This window comes from Lolium rigidum, chromosome 4, assembly GCF_022539505.1.
Source record: "Lolium rigidum isolate FL_2022 chromosome 4, APGP_CSIRO_Lrig_0.1, whole genome shotgun sequence".
NCBI lineage: Eukaryota > Viridiplantae > Streptophyta > Magnoliopsida > Poales > Poaceae > Lolium > Lolium rigidum.
Window position 1 is genome coordinate 46,739,914 of NC_061511.1, and position 6,894 is coordinate 46,746,807.

Sequence of the window (6,894 nt, forward strand, 5' to 3'; positions counted from 1 at the left end):
ATTTGTCCATCCCGATGACGGATAGATATACTCGGGCCCTCTCGATGGAATGTCATCTCGATTAGCTTGCAAGCATATGAATGGTTCATAAGAGATCACATACCACGATACGAGTAAAGAGTACTTGTCGGTAACGAGGTTGAACAAGGTATGGAGATACCGATGATCGAACCTCGGACAAGTAAAATATCGCGAGACAAAGGGAATTGGCATCGTATGTAATTGGTTCAATCGATCACTAAGTCATCGTTGAATATGTGGGAGCCATTATGGATCTCCAGATCCCGCTATTGGTTATTGCTCGGAGAGGAGTCTCGACCATGTCTGCATTGTTCACGAACCGTAGGGTGACGCGCTTAAGGTTCGATGTCGCATAGGTAGATTCGGAATATGAGATGGAGACCGAATGTTGTTCGGAGTCTCGGATGGGATCCAAGACATCACGAGGAGGACCGGAATTGTTTGGAAGAATTCTGCTATTTTGTATTTCAAGAAAAGTTGTTCTGGAAACATTCTCGGAATTGGACGAAATAAAAATAGAGGTTCTTATTTTTCTGTCACGTAGACGGAGTCCAAAGGGGAGACGGAGAAAGGCCAGCGGTGGGCCACACAACACGCCGGCGCGGCCCCCCCCAGGCCGCGCCAAGGTATTGTGTGGGCCCACCAGGCGCCGACACTAGATGGGTTTTGTGAAACCCTAACCCTAGTTCCCGACTATATATAGTGGGATAGTTTGGCCGGCCAAAGCTGCTCCGTACGCAACCCTAATTTGCCACCTCTCCTCCCTCCCGGTTTCTTCGCTCCGGCTTAGGCGAAGCCCTGCAGGAATTCTTCTCCACCACCACCACCACGCCGTCGTGCTGCTGGGATTCCGTGGAGATCTACCACACCTACGCTGCCCGCTGGAACGGGGAGAGGAAGGAGCTTCATCGACACCATACGCGCGACCGAGTACGGAAGTGCTGCCGGATTGCAGCACTGGGGATGATCGTCTACACCAACAACGAGATCTAATCTCGTAGGCTTTGGAAATCTTCGAGGGTTAGTCTCATATCAATCTCGTTGCTTCGATCTTGTAGATTAGATCTTGGGTGTTCCATAGATTAGATCTTGGATTTATTCGTCTTGCGGTAGGAATTTTTTTTCTTCTATGCTACGAACCCCATCGATGGTATCGAAGCCATGTCTATGCATAGATCTCGTTGCACGAGTAGAACACAATGGTCTTGTGGGAGTTGATGCTTTTGTTGTTTTAGTTTGTGCACTTTGCATCTTGCGGGATGGTGGGATGAAGCGGCCCGGCTAACTTTACATGACCGCGTCTCATGAGACTCGCTCCACGCTTGACATGCAACTTGTATTGCATAAGTGGCTTTGCGGGTGTCTGTCTCTCCCACCATAGTGAAGATTGTAATTTGCACTTCTATTGTCAACACTAGTATCACCGTTGTGGTTCATGTTTGTAGGTAGATTGGATCTCACTCGAAAAACCTAAACCACGTAAAATATGCAAACCAAATTAGAGGCGTCTAACTTGTTTTTGAAGGGTTTGGTGATGTGATATGGCCATGATGTGATGATGATTATATTTGATGTATGAGATGTTCATTATTGTATTATGGCAACCGGCAGGAGCCTAATGGTTGTCTTTAATTTTTGTTAAAGACCTGCGTGTCTATTCATCATGTAATAGCTTTATTTCAAGTAGTTGTTATAATAGCTATAAGTGATGGACAACCATGAAGCGGCGCCATGGACCTTGGTGCAATGCTGGTGATGATGGAGATCATGCTCATGTGCTTTGGAGATGGAGATCAAAAGCACAAGAAGAAAGGCCATATCATATCACATATTATGAATTGCATGTGATGTTAATCCTTTATGCATCTTATCTTGCTTAGATCGCGACGGTAGCATTATAAGATGATCCCTCACATTAATATCAAGATAATAAAGTGTTCTCCCCTCGTATGCACCGTTGCTACAGTTCGTCATTTTGAAGCATCTCATGATGATCGGATGTGATAGATTCTACGTTCACATACAACGGGTGTAAGCCATGTTTGCACACGCGGAATACTTGGGTTTGCTTGGCGAGCCTAGCATGTACAAACATGGCCTCGGGACACGAGAAACCGAAAGGTTGAACACGAGTCATATGGATGATGTGATCAACATGTTGATGTTCACCATTGAAGCTAAATCATCTCACGTGATGATCGGTTTTGGTGTAGTGGATGTGGATCGTGTGCCACTTAACAACTATGATGGATGTTGTATTAAGTGGGAGTTCATTAGTAATTAGATTAAAACATGAACTAATTATCATGAACATAGTCTGAATAGTATTTTGAATTAAAGTTTGTAGAATTGGCATCCGTTTTCTACCATACGCTAGTCTTGTAATTGAGATAGAAATATTGTTAAGTCTGACAAGTAACTTTACGGACTGGTACCGTATTGTTAAAGAATCAAGATATGATTAAATCCTAATGCAAACTTTTAGTAAACCTCACATTGATGATTCAAAGAGCAATGATTTCAATTAGTACAAAATCATCTTGTCTCCGTGAAACTTGAAGTTCAAATCCGTTTGAAAAGTAAGGAGCTGAAAATTTTGTTTTCAGAAATAAGCGAGGTATGAGATATATGTGATATCTAAGACCTTATTGCAAGATGATAGAATATAATCTAGTGAGACTACATAAACTCATAAGTTTTATGGGAATGTACGAAGGTTGAAGACGCTAGGCGTCCCGATCCTCCAACTAAGTTGGGCACTAACGATATTCACATATCCATGAAGTAATCATCCTTAGTATGCACCGTTGCTAAGACTCTTCGTTTCGAAGCATCACGTGATGATCGGGTGTGATAGATTCTACGTGTGCATACAACGGGTGCAAGCCAGATTTGCACATGCGAATACTGAGGTTAAACTTTACGAGCCTAGCATGTACAGACATGGTCTCGGAAAGTCGTCATGATATGATGGATAAAATTATGAGTGAAATTGTTCATCATATTTGTGACGCCCCAAAACCGGTACCATGAGGATCCCAGCGAACCCGCCGAAATCCGCACGATATCGATTTTAGGAGACGCACCACCAAGCGCCTCGTACACGCCGAAGCATGCACGCGATGCGGGTGGAATCAATCACGAGCGGTAACATTACAACGAGGATTACAATAGAGCCCACAAGAACAGATATATTACAACAACGACTCCAACGAGTCAAGATACAATATACAACATAAGATCCAAATCATACAGAAGATCAAATATGTCCGAGTACGGACAAGATACAAATATGGACTAAGAGTCCTGAAGATAACCAGTGGCGTCCATAACCCTGCCCAGGCCAAGCCGGAAGGGTAACCTTGCTAGCGTCGTTCTCCATCGTACCGATCTTCATACCTGCCCGGTTATATCCCGTAGAAGCAGCAATAAGTACGGGTTCGTACTTAACAAGACTTCAAGACGTATAAGCATTCGTCAACCAGTCGTCATTTATACTTGAGGCACACAGGGGACTTAGAGGACGCAAGAGGAACGTCATAGGCAATATGGTGGGGTTAAACGGCAGCGCGCAAGCACTAAAAACCTATAGAGACACTCTACAACAGTCGTCTATCGAGAGAAGGTGAGAGAGCGCATAAACTAACAGTTCTATACTCTGCAAACATAACACAGCCGATGTGTTCCCCCCTCGCAAGGAAGTACTTACAAGGGCACTCACACGGTGGACAAGTTTTAACCAGTTATTATTTAAGTTGTTCTATCTTACTATGCAAGTTATTAGTATCGAAACAACAGGTGTAAGTTGTCTATGGTCGAGTCATACAGCTCCAAGTCGTCCATAACCGTGGACACGGCTTATCGATAAGATGTACACCCTGCAGGGGTTGCCCAAATGTACCCACACGCACCGCTCGACCCACTTACGACAGGTGGATATCACGGCTCGCACTCTCCTTCACGACAACAATGTCCAGGAAGCCACCTAACCAAGTTGAACCCGTATCGAAGTTCGGCCGAATCTCCGAAGCGGACCTAGCTATGTGCGCCAGCGTACTAGGTGGTTTAAACACACACTGGGGCGATAAACCACTTCGCAGCGGCTCCGCGACCTATACGTGCATACCAGAAACAAGGGATACAAGGCACCCTAGGGCTTCCCAAAGATAAATAAGTAACATGCCTGGCATGCACGCGAACAACAAAAGGTAAAACATTGCAAACTAGTTGTGGCTACTCGGACAAAGCCGTAGATTCCGGCAGTGGTCAAGGGGAGACCCATAAGCATACCCACGTGTGGTTAGAGCGCTCAGTCTCGGAACAGATAACAAGAACTCGGGGTCCTAGGTTTCATGGAAACACAAGTGAGCCGTCATAAAACGATCAGCTGACCCACCGATGCCTCCGCTAACAACTATTATCAAGTAACCATGATACCCTCAACAGATATATCCATAAACCATGTGTCATGATTCCCAACTGATAACCCGATAAGATAGCGGTAACGGTAACGATATATAAACAGCACTAGCATGCACTATGACTCGCAAGGCAGACCCGATAACCAAACAACAGTTGTAGGAGGTTGGTGGTTGGTGGTGGTAATATGGGCTGCTTGAGGTAACAAGTGGAAGGGACACGTGACAAGAACGCAACTTAAGGATAGCATGAGGGAGAAGGCAAAATAAAATAGGTGAGCGACTTCTGCAGGGGCAGGAGTATAAGGGAAATGCTTGCCTGTTAAAACTTGCCGAGGAACATCCGGAGAACTTGTCGTATCTCACATCACCACTTCGCAATCCTATCCGGGAAGAAGCAAATGCTGGACAATCAACGGATGCAAGTCTTACTACTACGGGTAAAGAAGATCCAGCATGATCAAGATGATATGCATGACATGGCAAAGATGGTGCAATGCAATTATCCAAATTAAGCGGGATCGGAACCCGGACAAACAGTTAGGGTTGGAGTTGCATTTCTACCGACAAAGTTAAGTAGTTGTTAGCATGGCATAGCAAACATGGCAGTACAACAAATTTAAATGGAACCGGGACAACATTTATATAATATCCCACATATTCCATATGTTACATATTGGTGGTAATGCAAACTAGCACGACACGATATGATGCGAAATGCAAACATATGCAGATGAATGATATATATAGGTTGCTCACATTTTTATGAGAAACTTTCATATATATAACATGTTAATATTTAACATCAATTTTATTATTCCAAAACAGAGAGTAAAAAGTGGTTTTAAACCAGGGCTATACAAGGCACTAGCCTGGCTCGATGATTTAGAAACATACAGGAAAGATAGCAGGTTTTGTAACAAGTGATGTTAACTGAAAGGGAAAAGACATTGAAGACTGACTGTCGACTGGGTTACTGTACCCAAAACAGAAATTTAAAAGAGGTGGAACCAGACGGCTAGTGTTCGTCTGTGATACAGATAGATCTTGGAGATTTTAGAAATAGATCCGACGCGTGACACATTTTTCTTAAACTGAAACTTGACAATGCTCTCTGAAATTGAAACAGGGACATAGGATTAGATGTGAACGTTGTGGCTTGCCACGGGAAACTGGGGCTTCAGGTGTTGGACAAAGGACTGAATGCAAGAAATAAAGAGTAAGCAACAGAGGGCATCAGCTAGTAGAAAAGAACCATACAAGCAGGTTGCTGGATCGTTCATGTTGTGCATAGCTAGCTAGCTTAAGCAAGCAAGCTAGCAGGTGGAACGCTAGCAAAACTAGCAGGCTTGGCCGGATAGTCACACGCGTGTGTGCGAGGCGCTGGTGCGCGACGCGGATGCGTTAACTGAAGAAAAATGGCAGGTGTTTTAACTGAACTCTACCGACAGTCCGCGGACATGACAAAGATGACAACGATCAGAGAAAGAGGAGGAACGGAGTCTCACCCAGGCTTGTTGATGTGCTCGTTGAAGCAGGCAGAAGCCGAAGGTGGCCGAACTGTCGTGTGAGCGCCGGTAGCCGTCAGGGAAGATGAAGATGGAAAGCAGAGCTCGACGGAGCACCGTGGCAGCAGGTTCCGATCGAGCACGGGACCGGTGGACGGGAGCAGGCTGGGACAGGGAAGCAGGCACAGGAGGTGCGCCTCGCTGCAGGGATTCAAGGAGAGGCGGCGCCACCACCAGGAGGTCACCGGAGAGAGCCGGCGCCGGACACCTGCGGCGGAGGGAGAAGGTCAATGAGGCCAGCACTCTAGAGATGGGTAAAAAAAACGGAGAAGAGGACCAGGGGAACGAGGAATTCACCGTCAAACCGAAGAGCACGTCGGTGGAAGCGGAGGAGTTCGAACGGCGACGGAACAACGAATTCGTCGCCGGACTCGGAGAAGAGACGAGGTTGTTGACGTCGATTCCGAGCTCGAATCAGCGATTTCTTCGGTCGAGGGTGTTCAGCGTGGCAAGGAGAAGTTCATGATGGCCTTGGTATTCCTCGGGGCGTCTGGAGTTGACGGGGCGACGGCGATCTTCACACGGCGGCGCCATCGTTTCCAGGGAAACCCTCTCTGTTTCTTTCGTGGGGAAGGGGAAAGCGAAAGGAGGCGATGAGGAGCTGTGGCTGGGGAGCGTCCAGAAAAAGCAGAGATGAGAAAAAGGATCACGGCTGCTGACGCTGCACGCGTGAGGAGTGGACGAGGGAGATTCCCAGGCTCTCCTCGTGCTCCACCTCACGAAGGACAGCGACAGGACGAGGCTAACACTCACGCTCAGGTTTGGTTTGGGCTGGGTTAGGTTCAGTTTAGGATAGGATTCTGTTAGCACTTTTCTTCTTCTTTTGCTTAATTCTTGTTTTGAAATAAAACAGATTTAAACTGTTTTGAATTTGGACAGAGGTGAGA

The 6,894-nt window shown here is 46.1% G+C and overlaps 1 long non-coding RNA gene across 1 annotated transcript; it reads right to left on the bottom strand.

The window, feature by feature from the left end:
- Window positions 1–4,793: 4,793 nt before the first annotated feature.
- On the bottom strand, window positions 4,794–6,669 carry LOC124708310. Its single transcript, XR_007005084.1, has 3 exons — window positions 6,305–6,669; window positions 5,948–6,215; window positions 4,794–4,843 (listed from the first exon to the last, which is right to left on the bottom strand). It is a non-coding gene; the product is annotated as an uncharacterized LOC124708310 (long non-coding RNA).
- Between the last annotated feature and the right edge of the window lie 225 nt (window positions 6,670–6,894).